Source organism: Schistocerca piceifrons, chromosome 9 (genome assembly GCF_021461385.2).
Source record: "Schistocerca piceifrons isolate TAMUIC-IGC-003096 chromosome 9, iqSchPice1.1, whole genome shotgun sequence".
Taxonomy (NCBI): Eukaryota; Metazoa; Arthropoda; class Insecta; order Orthoptera; family Acrididae; genus Schistocerca; species Schistocerca piceifrons.
In genome coordinates this window covers 20,428,390-20,435,622 of record NC_060146.1, presented here as the reverse complement: position 1 = coordinate 20,435,622, position 7,233 = coordinate 20,428,390, and positions in this window count along the sequence as shown.

The following is a 7,233-nucleotide window of genomic DNA, read 5'->3' as shown; positions in this document are numbered from 1 at the left end:
GGGGGGGGGGGGGAGGGGCTAGACCTAGACATTGTCTATTTTTAATATTTTGGAAGACGAATGGGGACTTGTAAGTAGTCATAAAAAGATTATTACCTATGCTGTAGTGGAGGTGATCTCTGAATCAAACACGATTGTTCGTATTACAGAAGTTTATTCGCACAGATCGCACAAAAATGTTCTATGTTTACCTGTTTCAGCGAAATTAAATCGCCATCTTTAGATCATTTGTATAGAGAAAATTTTTACGGGGCCAATCCATTCCGTCGGCTGTTCACATTGATTGGACACAACTGTAATGTATGTAAAGATGCGATTATCGAAAATTCAAACGACAGACCAACATAAAATACACTCCTGGAAATTGAAATAAGAACACCGTGAATTCATTATCCCAGGAAGGGGAAACTTTATTGACACATTCCTGGGGTCAGATACATCACATGATCACACTGACAGAACCACAGGCACATAGACACAGGCAACAGAGCATGCACAATGTCGGCACTAGTACAGTGTATATCCACCTTTCGCAGCAATGCAGGCTGCTATTCTCCCATGGAGACGATCGTAGAGATGCTGGATGTAGTCCTGTGGAACGGCTTGCCATGCCATTTCCACCTGGCGCCTCAGTTGGACCAGCGTTCGTGCTGGACGTGCAGACCGCGTGAGACGACGCTTCATCCAGTCCCAAACATGCTCAATGGGGGACAGATCCGGAGATCTTGCTGGCCAGGGTAGTTGACTTACACCTTCTAGAGCACGTTGGGTGGCCCGGGATACATGCGGACGTGCATTGTCCTGTTGGAACAGCAAGTTCCCTTGCCGGTCTAGGAATGGTAGAACGATGGGTTCGATGACGGTTTGGATGTACCGTGCACTATTCAGTGTCCCCTCGACGATCACCAGTGGTGTACGGCCAGTGTAGGAGATCGCTCCCCACACCATGATGCCGGGTGTTGGCCCTGTGTGCCTCGGTCGTATGCAGTCCTGATTGTGGCGCTCACCTGCACGGCGCCAAACACGCATACGACCATCATTGGCACCAAGGCAGAAGCGACTCTCATCGCTGAAGACGACACGTCTCCATTCGTCCCTCCATTCACGCCTGTCGCGACACCACTGGAGGCGGGCTGCACGATGTTGGGGCGTGAGCGGAAGACGGCCTAACGGTGTGCGGGACCGTAGCCCAGCTTCATGGAGACGGTTGCGAATGGTCCTCGCCGATACCCCAGGAGCAACAGTGTCCCTAATTTGCTGGGAAGTGGCGGTGCGGTCCCCTACGGCACTGCGTAGGATCCTACGGTCTTGGCGTGCATCCGTGCGTCGCTGCGGTCCGGTCCCAGGTCGACGGGCACGTGCACCTTCCGCCGACCACTGCCGATAACATCGATGTACTGTGGAGACCTCACGCCCCACATGTTGGGCAATTCGGCGGTACGTCCACCCGGCCTCCCGCATGCCCACTATACGCCCTCGCTCAAAGTCCGCCAACTGCACATACGGTTCACGTCCACGCTGTCGCGGCATGCTACCAGTGTTAAAGACTGCGATGGAGCTCCGTATGCCACGGCAAACTGGCTGACACTGACGGCGGCGGTGCACAAATGCTGCGCAGCTAGCGCCATTCGACGGCCAACACCGCGGTTCCTGGTGTGTCCGCTGTGCCGTGCGTGTGATCATTGCTTGTACAGCCCTCTCGCAGTGTCCGGAGCAAGTATGGTGGGTCTGACACACCGGTGTCAATGTGTTCTTTTTTTCCATTTCCAGGAGTGCATATGTATACTTGCAAAGGCATTCTAACAAAGCTTTATAATATTGAGAGGTGATACTGCCAACTTTGTCTACCACAGGTCAAGTTAACGCAGTAGAGGATATTGTGCTTACATTAAGGATTTTTACGCAGAACCGCAGCAGAACCTTCACACTCGCTTACGCAGGACCTTATTGTGTGTCACGTTAAACCTTGACCTCGACCTACGCTGCAAACATTGGAACTCTCCGTTTATACTACACCGAGTGAGGTGGCACACTGGTTACCACATCCGACTCCGATTCGGGTGGACGACGATTCAAACCCGCGTTCGGCCATCCTGATTTATGTTCCCCGAGATTTCCCTAAACCACTTCAGGCAATGCCGGGATGGTTTCTTTGAAAGCGCACGGCCGATTTCGTTCCTCATCCTTCCCTAATCCGATGTTATGCTCCGTCTCTAATGACCTCTTTGTCGACGGGACGTTAAACACTAATCTCCTCCTCTAGTGGTAGAGCACTTTCCCGCGAAAGGCAAAGGTCCCGAGTTCGAGTCTCGGTCCGGCACACAGTTTTAATTTGCCAGGAAAGTTTCATATCAGACTACACTCCGCTGCAGCGTGAAAATCTCATTCTGGAAACATCCCCCAGGCTGTGGCTAAGCCATGTCTCCGCAATATCCATTCTTTCAGGAGTGCTAGTTCGGGCAAGTGCTCAAGTGGTAGAGCACTTGCCCGCGAAAGGCAAAGGTCCCGAGTTCGAATCTCGGTCCGGCACACAGTTTTAATCTGCGAAGAAAGTTTCATATCACCGATCACTCCGCTGCAGAGTGAAAATCTCATTATGGACAGATAGTACAGTTTGTGAAATGGTAACCCTGCTTGCGGCTTTTATTATTTTACATATGCTACGAAATTGAGCTTTTATTGATATTAATGCGATATGATATCTAGTACTGTAAGCTTTGTAATGCTTCTTTATGTACTGCATTGATAGCTTTTTATATATTTTTATCTGTTCCATAATTATGCGTGGTATTACGCTGGAAGGTGCTGCAGTAGATTTAGACAAAACTACATGCCCCCTCTGGTGTTTATATCTCCCCTCAGTATCTTTTTAAGTTTAAAGACGGAATTTGGTCCGAAACTTTTGGATAATGAGTCAATACGTAACACTCATCGTAAGCTAGGCCGTGACTGAGATAAGAGACTTGATACATTGGACCTTGACCTACACCTGGAGCTACTCAGCACGAATCAGCTGATAATTAAAAATGCATCATTATACGAGACTATGCCCGCGTGCAGTAAAATCACACGACACTGTTTTCATCCTGTATTTTTAATTTCTATATGCCAAGTGTTTGTTATTGCACCGTTAATAGTTTACCAATTTATGTATCTGGTAGCGATGACCACAACACGATGTAAGATACAGCAATAATAGTTTTGTAATAATTTTTGATGTATATATTTCGAAAACCAGGTCTATGTTCCTTTTATGTGTATATAATTCTTTATATTGTATTTGGTAGACATAATCTTAAGTTGTAAAAGACTGCTGCCGTCACACGATGTATTCCGTTGACTGCCTCATAACGGTTTCTTGTCAGATATCAACGAGAACGTAAAATGAAAACATTTTACACACGTCTTGTGTATTTTATTTGTAACTATTTGCGCTCTTATCACAGCTATTCTCTTACTGTATGATGAGAGACGGTCCTATCGAACGTCTCAGTAAGGTATGTTTACTTTGAATTTGTACGCATTTTATGTTGGTTTGACATTAGAATTTTCCATTACTGCACCTTTATTTACAATACAATTGTGTCCATTTAATGTGGAAAGTCGACGAAATGGATTGGCACTGTACAAAATTTTTCTATACAAACGATCTGAAGTTGGTGATTTAATTTCGCTGAAACTAGTACTCATCGTGCATTGGTATGCCATCTGGGCGAATAAACTTGTCTGATAAGAAGAACAACCGTGTTTACTCATAAAATTGTTCCTGTTCCAACCCTGTTAAAATTTCGTTCATGCCGTAAATGGAGAAATTCACTGACACAAGTGACCCTGACAAAGGAGAGATCCTTATGGTCATATATACCTGGGGACAGGACTAGTTATGTATTAGCGTTTCTGCCCCACTTTTCCCAACATGAAAATTTCGGACAAATGAGTGAAAAACTGACGAAGTACCATGAAATATCTATCAAAATAAACTTTTTCTTTTTAATGTTGTGAACCACGGTTTATGGAGGAAAAACAAAGAATTTGCACAGAAAAAAGAGCAAAACGATTTCCACCGGATGTTCTGGACTACTTTTTCCCCAACTCATCAAAATCTTCAAATCAAAACAAAAATCAGCAGTATATCAAAGAAAAACCCGTATGAAAAGATATTTACCAAAAAGAGACTTTTCACCAAAATGATGAAAAAACCATATTAATGGAGGAAAAAATTACACAATTTCTAATACGTTTTATCTTGCTTCACAATTGGAGTTTCGTCAACATTATCATCATCATTGGCTGCTGACCTTTCTCAATTATTTTTCTCAACATCAATAGAATTCATCTCATATTCTTCTTCTTCTATGGATTGAAAGGTTATCTCACACCATCTATCCATCGCCCCAATCCATTTATCTCGATCATTACCAAACACGGATTTGAGTCACCCGTCTATTAACTCAAATCTTCTGTCCTGATCATTTGAAACATTTGTATGTCTTCATCTACCATCATCGTCTCACCATCTATCATCATTTTCTCATCATCTATCATCATCTGTTCATCATCTTTTCCGAGCTCATTTATAAAGAGGAAATTTTCAATAGAATAATTTTTTCTTCATCACTCAACTGTTGTGTGTGTCATCAAAACCCAACTATTTCACACAGATTTCCTCAAGGCTTTCGCAACGAACACACATCAGGTTAGTTAGTTTCCTGTAGTTTCTATTCGTAAAAATTTCCTTTCACTTCTTCACCGTCCAAGGCTTTCCTCTTGCACGTAACTGAATTAGAAAGAACGATACGTTGATTATCAAAAAAAAAAAATGGTTCAAATGGCTCTGAGCACTATGGGACTCAACTGCTGTGGTCATAAGTCCCCTAGAACTTAGAACTACTTAAACCTAACTAACCTAAGCACATCACACACATCCATGCCCGAGGCAGGATTCGAACCTGCGACCGTAGCGGTCGTGCGGTTCCAGACTGTAGCGCCTTAACCGCTCGGCCACTTCGGCCGGCCGTTGATTATCAAAAATTTCTGTTGAAGACTTGGGTGTGTAACCTTTTTCGAAATGTCCTTAAGTTTTCTGATCCTCACCTTATCGTTCACCTTAGATTTGACATCTTCCTCCCATAATGCGCACCATTGTCTTCAACAAGTATTTCTCCTTCTCTTGCTCACATCCTTTGTCTTCATCTTTACCACTGAATGCATTGTATTGTACCCATGAACCAACTTACGCAGAAGAGAAAACTTTTACCACATTTTTTCCTTCAGTGTTCTGTTGAATCTTTCAACAACGGATGCCTTCTTCTCACTAAATGCTGAGTAACGGTTCATGCCGCGTTTCTAAATCATTTCACGAAATTATTTTCTCAAAAACTCTCTTCCATTATTGTCTGTAGATTTCTCGGTGTCCTCTCCTGCAGCAGTTTTTCAAAGGCATCAACCACATTTATGCCTATTTTATCCTTAACTGGCATCGATGACATTCAACAAATACTTGTGTGCTTTGTTCTTCGAGATTTTCTCGTTCCAATTGTCGATTTATACTAGATCTGCTTACCATAGATCGTCTTTACCAAGAGAAATAATATATCTTCCTTTAAAAATTTTTCTCATTGGTTTACGTAACTCGTTGCTGATTTCTTCACGAATGTCTACAATTTTTTTCACCAAATTTTATCTTCTTTGTGTTGCGTACAACACAAAGACCTTCAGTCCTTTGTCTTCCATTTTTTGCTGTCGTTCGTTGAGGATGACGTGTTTCAGTAATTGTTTTTGCGCTTCAGGCACCAAATATGACTGTCTCGAAGGAGTGGATCGATCATTTATATAGAAAAAAAAAATCACTGCTAATGCAGTTTTCATAAGGATGTGTTGATGTCTTTAATAAGACGATTTACGTTAGTATCTAGCACATTAACCCTATCTAACGCATGCATCATCTTTCTGTGGTAATCGTCCATGGTACCACCAGAGAGCACTTCTTTTATGAAAATATGTGAGAATGTTGACATAGTTGTTGAATTGTGTGAGAATACTCGTAGATTCGGTCTTCGTGTTAAGATTTTTTATGTGATGTGGAACGAGTTACTTCACAGGACACGTATAAATGATTAGTGTTAACATCAATGAACACACTTAAAAATTATGTGACGTTGGAGAAATATTGAAAAACTTTTGTTGCTGCACATTGAATCCTTCTGAGCCATGGACAACATTAATGAGTAATGGACGTTACTTTTCCCTCTAGTGTTGTAGTCATGGACATCACTATTCTTCTTACATTGTGATTGATTATTTGTGATGAATTTCACTAGCGAATATAGGGTGGTCCATTGATCACGACCGGGCCAAATATCTCACGTAATAAGCGTCAAACGAAAAAAACTACAAAGAACGAAACTTGTCTAGCTTGAAGGGGGAAAGCAGATGGCGCTTTGGTTGGCCCGCTAGATCGCACTGCCATAGGTCAAATGGATATCAACTGCGTTTTTTAAAATAGGAACCCCCATTCTTTATTAAATATTCGTGTAGTACGTAAAGAAATATGAATGTTTCTGTTGGACCACTTTTTTCGCTTTGTGATAGATGGCGCTGTAATAGTCACAAACATATGGCTCACAGTTTTAGACAAACAGTTGGTAACAGGTAGGTTTTTTAAATTAAAATACAGAACGTGGTACGTTTGAACATTTTATTTCGGTTGTTCCAATGTGATACATGTACCTTTGTGAACTTATCATTTCTGATAAAGCATGCTGTTACAGCGTGACTACCTGTAAATACCACATTAATGCAATAAATGCTCAAAATAATGTCCGTCAACCTCAAAGCATTTGGCAATACGTGTAACGACATTCCTCTCAACAGCGAGTAGTTCACCTTCCGTAATGTTCGCACATGCATTGACAATGCGCTGACGCATGTTGTCAGGCGTTGTCGGTGGATCACGATAGCAAATATCCTTCAACTCTCCCCTCAGAAAGAAATCCGGGGACGTCAGATCCGGTGAACGTGCGGGCCACGGTATGGTGCTTCGGCGACCAATCCACCTGTCATGAAATATGCTATTCAATACCGCTTCAACGGCACGCGAGCTATATGCCGGACACCCATGATGTTGGAAGTACATTGCCATTCTGTCATGCAGTGAAACATCCTGTAGTAACATCGGTAGAATATTACGTAGGAAATCAGCATACATTGCACCATTGAGATTGCCATCGATAA